At 33.9% G+C, this 11,032-nt stretch overlaps 1 pseudogene; it reads left to right on the top strand.

The window, feature by feature from the left end:
• The first annotated feature begins 5,673 nt into the window (after positions 1-5,673).
• LOC149145121 (pectinesterase inhibitor 9-like) lies at positions 5,674-6,246 on the top strand (annotated as a pseudogene).
• Positions 6,247-11,032: the final 4,786 nt, after the last annotated feature.

The raw sequence follows: 11,032 nt of genomic DNA, 5'->3' as shown, positions 1-11,032 counted from the left end.
CTCTTGGAAACTTAAATATTATATAAATAGAGGAAAATTAAAAAAAATAGCATTCCATCAATAAATATGGTTGATTGGGCTATTCATAAGATGAGATAAATAAGGCAAGTTTAGCATCACCAAAAGTGGAAACCAGGTCATGGAAATATATTTTTAGGCTTCTAAATGGAAAATTTTGCATGCAAACATATTTCACATTACTTCTCGGATAACCACCCCTAGTATTGTTTCCACTACTAGGGATAGGTCTAGAGTGCATTTGGCAACTAGTGTTAGGCTTCAACCCTCCACCAAAAGAAAACTCCATGTTAATTATGGTTGTACTTTTTACAGGAATTATAGAAATATGAGTGAATGCACTTATAGGTGAAAAGATGGATATACAAGAAAATATAGTTGGAAGGGTAAAATCCAAATCCAAAAATATTTTTAACCCCTAAAAGTAGATATGAAACTAGAAGCAATAATTCCCCTGGTTGATAGTATAAGAGAAATGAAACCTAATTATGGACCTACAGTAATGCTCCTAAGTGACATACCAAAATGATCATTTATATTTCTTTGAGGGAAGTTACCAAAAGGATTACTGCCACCAACTTATGTGACAATACGGTCACCGATGCACCCAAGTAGTAGAAATAATACTAATGATCATAGAGCCTTCGATACCTCATGAAGCAAGACCATGTGCCATACAAACAAATATATTTATGTGTCAAAATACACCCATTTATACTACTATTGGATCTTGGTAATTATCCAAAGGAGGTTGAAAATAATCCATTGTAGAACTATCACTAACCTCCAACTCTTGTAGAACAATATGCTGACTTACACCTTCAACTAGAAACTCCTCAATAACATGAACTTCTTCAACTATATTATTAAAGGAAATCTTCACTTCATCCTAAGAATCACCTAAAGGGTTAATAGTTTACTCCTCATGGAAATTTCCTTCATGAGCTCAAGGGAAATATCCTAGTTCCTTTGAGACCAATGAAGGTACTAGTCAACCACTTTAGAAAATAGGAGCTAACTCACATACGACACAATGTTCGCTTGATATGAAAGTCCTAAGTTCAACTATGTGCACCACCTGTCAACACTCCATCTAAACATTCCTAAACAAGAAAAACAAAATAATGCACTAATCCAAAGAATTACAAATGTGATGAAATCTTTAATTCCACACTTAGTCGATAGACATAAATGTCCTTTCAAAAAATACCCTAAGGTACTGAGTTAAAATATCACCCAAGGTTCATGTACCCTTGTGAACATGAGCACCTTGTAAGGGGTTTAAGGTGAAAATTATGCATGCACCTCAATTAGCATGAATAGTTCTCACTTTCATCATCTTTGATAAACCAAACAAAAACCACTTATTTTAGCACTCAAAAATTAGTAGTTGGGTTGGACGGTTGTTACTCAATATTCTATGTTAGATAAGGAAATAAAAGACATCCTTCCTACAATAAAACATTATATAAGAGGCATCACTCCAAGGATCTACTAGTTCTACCAAAGCCTCCTAGTATGCATCTACCCATTAATAAGAGTGAGAAATGGTATCTCTACACTGAACTTGATCTAGCTTAGTGTTGGCTCCTATGTGAAAACTACACTCCCAAAAAGGCCCTTTTTCTACTAATGGACTTTGCCCTCTTTAATGCAATCTTAGTCTAGTTTAAGTAGCATTCAAGAATTTACACTTCAAACTTATCACTAATCCCATATCACCTACATTGGTGTTGTTTTTCCATAAAAATAGAAGCAAGCCAAGTTGATTTGAATTTCATGTTGCCCTTAGGTATGTTATTTATTAAATAATTCTTATGGAATGAAATTGAATAGTGTTTCAACACAAATTTTACATAAATTAAAGAATGAATCATGAAACATATTCGCAATTGAATAACCTTGTTTTTCAAAATGTAGTGATGCTATCTAAAACTACTTTATAATTTAATTTGAGGAAGATACCAAATTTCTCGTCAGTGCTCTCTTATTTCACATTTTTACATTCACCCTCATGTAATATAAAGAAGAAAGAAAACATGGTTCAAAACTTTAACTTCCATAATTCACTAAAGCCTAACTTTTAACAAACTGCTTTATATATTTTTATTCCTAGATTTGAAATCAAATGAAGAGAAATCATGTAAATTAAAACAAATGAGCAAGAATCCTCCTACCACAATCTTCACCAAGAGACAAACTATTAAGAATAACTATTGCGCTTTACTGTCCTCTACCATATACTCTAAGTGTCAAAAGATGGCTACATTTTTCTTCTAGAGTTATAAAAAAAATTGTACCAAAATTTCAAAATTATATAATGTCAGGGTTGTGCTACATTGTTCGGACCCTTCCAATGTTATAATCCATTTTTAATACAATGTTTGGGATAAAAAATTATGGGAAAATGGTGGTATATTTTGCCATGTATCCTATGTGTCAAAGGATATTATGGATTTATGTTAACATGTGTTTTCTCCTTAATTTTTCAAAGGTTTATAACTAGAGGGGGTAGAGTCTCCACAAGTTGATTGATTAATATTTCCCATTGGAATGAGACCCTCATATGGGAGTGTCTTTAGAGGTATTGGACCTTTTGAAGCCACAAGTTCATAGTTTCTCCAGTTTTAGTGATGTTACTTTTTTATATCATTTGTCAATGCACAAGGAATTACACTTTTTTGTAGAAAACTATTTTTGAGATGGGCTCAAGTATCTCTAGAAGGAATGCATTTTTGAAAAAAAAATTAAGAAGGCTCATATTTGATTTAACACTACACATTTTGGTTGCATTAAGATTATTAGAGGGTATTGAATCTGTTTTGCATCCAAAAACAATGATTTCATTAATTTGAAATTATGACTTCAATGAAGATTGCATAATTAGATTCCAACTAGATTTAGATAATAACAACAAAAAAAAACTAAGTCTTAGAGCATATTTCCTCCTTTTACATTCATGCAATTATATTTTATTTATTTTAAAGTAATCTACTCTAATTATTAATACATTCTTAAAACAATGTTTTGGATCAAAAGTTATGGAAAAATGTGAGTTATAGCGTACCATATATCTTATGTGCCGAAATATATTCTAGATTTATATGAACATGTGTTTTATCGTTAAATTTCATATGTTTAGAACTAGAGGGGCTAGAGAGTATACATCTTATGTGCCAAGATATATTCTAGATTTATATGAACATGTGTTTTATCGTTAAATTCCATATGTTTAGAACTAAAGGGGCTAGAGAGTATACATCTTATGTGCCAAAATATATTCTAGATTTATATGAACATGTGCTTTATCGTTAAATTTCATATGTTTAGAACTAAAGGGGCTAGAGAGTATACATGTTGAATGATTAATATTGCCCCTTGGAATGGGACCCTCATATTGGAGTGTCTTTAGAGATCTTGGCCCTTGCCAAACCATGAGTTCCTAGTTTCCCTAGTTTTAGTGGTGTTATTTTTTTATATAACTTGTCAATGTAATACAAGGAATTAATCTTTTTTCTACAAAATTATTATTGAGATGAGAACAAGTATCTCCATAGAGAAGGCATTTTTGGCATAAAATTTAAGAGGCTTCATATTGGATTTAATACTACGAATTTTGGTTGCATTAAGATTATTAAAGGGTATTGAATCTATTTCTGCATCCCAAAATAATGATTTCATTAATTCAAAATTATGGCCAACTATATTTAGATAAAACAAAACAAAACAAAAAAAACTACTAGTTAAAACATATTGTCTACTTCTTTTACATTCTCACATTGACATTTTATTTATTTAAAAGTATTGTACTCCAATTATTAATATAAAAAATAATTAATAAAAAGTATAAAATATATTCAATAATAATAATAATAATATATCGACTATGAGGTTATTATGATTATGAAACTTTATAAAAGATTTCTATAAACATTTTATATAAAAAGGTCCATTTTAAACCTACATCATTGAGTCGCATAGAATTTATAAAGGTGTAACTTTTTTCCATTTAATTACACTTTAAGAAATTAAATAGTTATCAATACATGATAAAATCCAAGGTTAAGATGATTTATTTTTTAATTATTATCACATACATAATACCTATTTAGTTATTTGGATGAGACAACATCTCCACATACTAAACTTTGACATGTGAATCACCTCAACCTTGTACGACATACTTGTTTATTTTTGGGCCATGTAAATTAACATAACATTACATAGCAACATCTATTCACCATGAGTTGTACAACTCACAAAACATAGGAATCTTGCAACAGAGGATTTAGCATGTATATCACTGAATGGTTTCTTATGAATGTATATAATTTTCCAATTAGAAAAGTTAGTGAACAGTGATTGGTTCAACTTAATATATGGAATCAAATATTTAGAAGTACTATATGTATTTAAAAAAGATAGAGTGTAACTAATAGATGGAATAGGGTTTTGGTGGAAGTGAGGCCAATACGATTTCTAGAGATATTGTGATTTATTGTTGTTTAAAATACACTTTTGAATGCATAAATAGATTGGGCCCAGTTGAAAATTAAACAACTTAAACCTATGATTTTAAAAGGTCAGCATTGGATTTTTGACAAAATTTATGAGGAGAAAAAAAAGGCTTTGAAAATGACCATTTTGTCTATCAAATAGACTAAGTGTCAAAAAATATTGTTTTCTTAATAGATTCAACAGAGTATTATGGAAGCATGATACTTATTTAATAGATTCAACAGAATATTATGGAAGCTATCCAAAATCCGATAAAGTTCACAAACTTTTAGAGACAACTAATCATATGGATGTATATTGTTCTCCAATTATAAGAAATAATATGTAATATTCTCTTTTGTGGATATTGTCAAAGTGGGCGGAATCTACCCATGGTATTTAATGTGGTATTTGCCCATGCCATTGGCCCATGGTATTTGCCTTTCAAGGGAAAAAAATAAAATGAAGTCTTTGCGGAGTCCATCAAGCCTATAAAAGTGGATAGGAGCTTGATAGTGTGATCATCTATCCTATTGTGTTTTCTTGAGAACTTGGCATAGTTTCCAGTTTGATCCCAGGGACTAAAACCCCTTGGGTGTGATTTGTCCATTAACCCATGGTATTTGCCTTGGACGGATTATGTCCACTTTGACCATATCAAGAAAAGAATATATTACATAATAAAATTAATAAATTCACTCCAATAATAAAATAGAACCCAATATCTATCTAATTAAAAAAGTAAAATCTAAATAAAATCTAATATTAATTGAACCAAAAATAATTTCATAAACTATAAATATACACAGAACTAAATATTTAAAATTTTAAATATACAACCCAGAACAAAATATTTAAAATTTTATATAATTAAATTAAAAGACTAAGAAAACACTAAATCCTACCAAAAGATTTAATTTAAAAATATATATCTTAACATCGTGGGAATGAAAACATCGAACAAACGAACCCTCCGCCAAAAATCGGCAATCCTCCGGGACAGTAAGGTGTAATGGCTATTTGACCATTTCCAGAGGCGTGCAAAGTCGGCTATATATGGGCGTTAAAGCGCGTCTGCCCACTTGCAACTCTCTTTCGTCCCTGCGTTCGCCTTGGGTGCTTTTCGTTTCTGGTTCTCTGTTTTTGTATTGTATTGCCATGGAATCACGCGGCGCTGCAACTTGTTTAATTATCCTAGTCTCTGCGATAATGGCTTCAGCTACGACGGATCAGGAGGTGAATCGCCAGCACAGCGACACCAACATCGTTGAATTTATCAAATCGTCGTGCAACGTGACTCGGTATCCGCAGCTCTGTGTTTCATCGCTCTCTCCATACGCGGGATCTCTGGAGCCCAGGCTGAGCGACCTGGTAAAGGCGGCCATGAACGTGAGCCTGATTAACGCCCGCAATGCTTCCGTTTGGGCAGCCGACATGGAAAAGAGAGGCGCCAAGATGAGTGAAAGAGAAGGAGCGGCGCTGCACGATTGTATTCAGAATTTCGAGGACGCCGTTGACGAGATTCAGAAATCTTTGACGGAGATGGAGCGGCTGAGGAGCGACACCTTCCACTCTTAAGTGAACGACATGCAGACGTGTACGAGCGCCGCCTCCACCGACCAAGACTCCTGCCTCGGCGGATTTGAGGTTGTGAAGGCGCAGGGGAGGGTTCAGGCGATGGTGAGGGTGGTGGTGTAGAATGAGTCAGAGTTGATCCGCGGCACAACTTAAGTGGATTGCATATCCCTGAATATTTGGGAATCCGATGGACATGGATGCAATCTGCAATCGATTTTTTTTTACTATGTCTATGTTCATCGAATTCCCAAATATTCAAGAAATCTGCAATCCACTTAAAAATGACCGCTCTAACTCTCCTTAACACATTCGCATTCGCTGCCACCGAAGGGCATGAAAATAATGCCTGAACCCCAAAACGGCTGTGTAGCCCTACTCTACTCTACTCTATAAATAATATGTACTCCACAAATTTTATTAATGTTTATTCCTAGTTTTTCTCCTTATGGGTTTTTTTAGTTTAAATGGTGGATCATGGTAGATTAGCGGCACTCTTAGAATTTGAACAGCTTTCTTTTATTTTAAAGCGAAACCGAAAAATAACAGTTTTATTATGAAGTATAAATAATAAAATAATGTTATTGTAAAAATAGTGTTTAAATTCAAATCATCTTATATGAAGTGATTGAGTGTGGGAGTTACACTAATCAATCCATCTAATCCACCATCAGACGAGTAACCGCCTGCATAATGCATTCACTGCCGTCCGAGAGGTCGGTAATAATGGTATCAAATTATGAACGCCAAAACGGCTAGGTGGTCATTATGCCTCTTCGAAGGCACCGACTGCTCTGCCAAATATGTACTCAACAATGTTCAAGTATAGTTTTCCTGCCACCGCTCACTCTTAACGACCCCCGAAAGAGTGAGTATATGTTTTAAAATGTTCTATATTTTTTTGGTTGATTGTGGTAGACTCCGGTATTCTCACAATTTCAACAGCTCTAGTCGAGTCTGTCCGCATTGGCTAGAATGTTGTGAAGAATGATAATCACCACTATTTTTTGTTGAGGGGAGTTGTTCTTACTTGTGAAGGGTGGCGTGACAAGTGAGCTGCCAGCTAGGTTTATTTAAGCATTGGTTTCTGTCAAACTTGTAGGTATTCTTTCTGTCTCTCAGCGTTGTGTCTCAGTGTTGTTTAGTTGCAGATTTTAGGAATATCCCCTAATCCCACCTTTAGGAAAAGGTCAAATGTTCCTCTCCCACTCTCAGGAAAGATGTCAAATGTTCCTCTCAAGTTTCAGATTCCGGGAATATAAGGATGCCCTTGGACCAACAGTTTAGATGGAACTGCCACTTTGTGTGAACAGGGATGTGGCTTTTAGTTTTAGAATGGATAAAATGTTATTTTCTTTATTCGTGATTTATTGTAAATTTTAATTTTAATAAAAAACATATATATATATATATAAAGGTTTTTTATTAAAATTAAAATTTACAATAAATCACGAACAAAGTTAAAATAATTTATAGTTAATAACATTTTATCCATTCTCAAATATACATTAAAAAATTGAATTTTAATTAATATTTTATTTTAATTTCATGTTTATATTTTCATTTACTTAATATGGTTATCCATTTGTTATGAGATTTGTTAATTATCATATTTAGCTTAACTCAAAAGTGGAATAAAAATATCTGTACACCATTTAAATTCATGTCCAATAAGATTATGAAAATATTGTTACATGTTATCCTTATTGTTCTAATGAGACATGGTATAATTATGAAAATCTTGTTAAATGTTCCCCTGGTTGTTCTTATGAAACACGGTTCATTGTTTGTGGTTCAATCAAATCTATGTATAATTTTCTTGCCATAGCTCACTCTTAAAGTCCCCTTTAAAAAGTGAGCATATATTTTAAAAAGTTGTAGTTTTAAAATAATAACAACAACATTTTTATTGTGAGATTATTATGACTATGAAATTTTTCAAAATATTTTAAACCTACATGGTTGAGTGGGATAAAGTTTACAAAACTATATTTAATTACATTTAAGAAATTTAGTACTTACTAATATATAATAAATGCAAGATTGACGTGATTTATTTTTATTTTCACATACATATTACTTATTTACTTATTTATGTAGATGAGACAACATTTTCTCATACTAAATTTCTAGATGTGATGCACTTTAATATTAAAAAGATAGTGAAAACTGATTGATTCAAATTAATATTTGGAAGCATTAATTTTAATGAATATTAATATATTCCATCGAATATTTAGAAGTACTATATATATTTAAAAAAGACAGTGTAACTAATAGATGGAACGGCTTGTTCGCAGAAGTTGGCGCAATACAATTTCTAGCAATTTTCTAGCAATATTATAATTCCTCGTTGTTTAAAACAATGTCTCAAATTTTTCAAATTTCACCTACATACCCCTATTCTTTACCCTTCATTTCACAATTTAAAGGCCTTTATCTACACATTCCCTAGTTTCTATTATTGTAATCCTGAGAATATGGGTATAGATTTGTTTATCTTTAAAAAATGTTGATAGATTAAGTTTTAATGGTTAAAATGCTTACATTTAATGTATTGCTAAGGTATTTTATCCTTTATGAGTCATTAACCCATATCAACCGCACATGGTAGTTCACAGGAAGAAGCCTCATACATTTTGGGATTCTTGCACCAGTATGAGGATTCTTGCACCAAGGTTAGAAGCGCAGTCCGTTCAGTAAAAATTCCAGTTGGCAATTCAACCAAGCTGTTAGAAATTTTCTAGGATCGTGATTGAACACTGTTAATTTTAGATAATAATGGTATGCTCTATGCTTAAGAGAAATTTAGTTCAATTTTCCTTTTAGCCCAATACCAATTTCCAGATTAGCAATCACATTAACATGACAATAAATGCAGATAGAACATAAATAAAAACAATAGAAGACAAGCCAAGACAAGAGGACATAAGATGTGGTGCATGCCAAGGACAAACCCCAATGTGGCAAAACTCTTGGATCAATTCTTCTTATTATTCTTCAAAAGTTCAAGAGAGAGAGAGAGAGTACAATATGCAAAATTCAGTTGCCCAATCAAAGTCAAATCTGTCCAGTCAAACAACAACCACACGAAGCCCTAACTAGAAAGTCAACGCTAATCAATTGGGCAGAATTTGTCCTTCAAATATGCTCGGTCAAACCCAGTCAACTGGGCCTCCAATAGTCATCCAAATTAGCCCAAAATAGTCCCAAAAATGGCAGTCAAACTTGGTCAATGCAAAGGTCAAATCTGCAGTCAACGCTAGTCAAACAACTTTGTTTGCCTTGATTTTTGTGCCCAGAAATTCAGCCCACTCAAATAGAAAATTCCCCAAGAAAAACACAGTCAAACTCGATCAACTACAGCTCGATCAACGTTGGTCAAAGCCTTCCTGCAATTCGGTCAACACCCAAAACAGAAAACACACTCTGTGCTTCACACATGTGGAGAGAGAGAAGGTTTCCGTGAGGATGTATGACCCAATCAGATGAGGAGAGAGAGAGATGTGTGAGAATGAATGATGTCCAAATGAGGTAGATGCACCTTCTATTTATATGCAACATTGAGGATGAATAGACATGTCTTTTGGGCTTTTGAGCCCACATTAGATTGTTGGCCGACCTTGACAATTTGTCCATAAACAAAATAAATTCATAATTCCATTTGTACATGTCAGAATGAGATGATCTTTAGATCAATCCTACACCTCTCGGAAAGAGGAATCAAATAAAAATATTAGTTGCATCATATGAGCTCTCTAAGTTGGAGTTTGGCCCTAGTTTCCAAATTTAACACTGCCTCTCAACAAGTAAGAACTCCACCTACCAAACCATCTGATAATATGTACCATCCTGACATACCTGCTATGCTATGCTCTACTCTGCTGAACCATTAAGAAATAATGAACAAAGAAATGATGGAGAATTTATCACACCATTATCCACTGACACGAATCTAGTCTCCAATAATCGAGAGTGTATCATACTACTATGCACTAACCTGAAGTCAGTCTCCATTAATTCGAGATCAATATAAAACATCCTAGCATAGGGAATAAGGTGGTACACGATGCATCCATTGGTAGTACTATGGTCCCTAGCCTCATTTCCCTACTCATTGGCTAGATGAGAGGTACTTCCCATGAGTCCTTCACTGCATGAGTAGGATGTATCGGCAGGAGACGGTGAACCACTCATCCTGCTCATATGCCATAGGAGAAGGTGAACCACTCATCCTACGCATATATCAACATGGGGTATCATAGGGGAAGGTGAACCACTCACCCTCTACATCACGCACCACTAGGGGAAGGTGAACCACTCTCCCTATGGTCACTCATTGCTCCAAGTACTCTAAGCCCCCTAGAGCTTCCAGATCTCAATATCCAAATAAAACGGGACCCTCATAAGAGGGTCTCTCCATGAATCCAAGTCATTCACGAAAGGTTAAGAATTTGACCTTCCCCAGGGGCTTCATAAGAATATCTGTGACCTAATCATCATTCCCAATATGAAAGAGCCTTATTGCTCCCCGTTGCACCATATCCTATATAAATTGGTACCTAATATCAATATGCTTGGTGATATGGATTTAAACAGGAAAACAACAAATTACAGAGATAACCATAAACACAGAGATGCAACAGAAATAATACTTCATTTCATTAATGTAAAATACTAAAATATGCTTACAAACAACAATGGAAATAAACCAGCTAGGGCGATGGTTGCTTATCTATGAGAAGAGATGTGGCGGCTACATGCCTCTGAACTGTGTTACAATGAGGCTTGAAGGCCTATTTATTGTTGAGAAACAATGGAAAACCCTAAACATCCAAAAACCTAACCCTAGAAGATGAAATTCCAAATTGTGGGCCCCATTTGGGTAAATTGGTACATCAACTTCCCGGGGTCGTAACTTTGGCATACAATCTCCATTTGA

This window comes from Pinus tabuliformis, chromosome X (genome assembly GCF_031772625.1).
Source record: "Pinus tabuliformis cultivar Carrire ecotype Pingquan chromosome X, CPIR1, whole genome shotgun sequence".
NCBI lineage: Eukaryota > Viridiplantae > Streptophyta > Pinopsida > Pinales > Pinaceae > Pinus > Pinus tabuliformis.
Note: the sequence above shows the minus strand (reverse complement) of the source record. Positions and strands in the feature narration are given on the sequence as shown.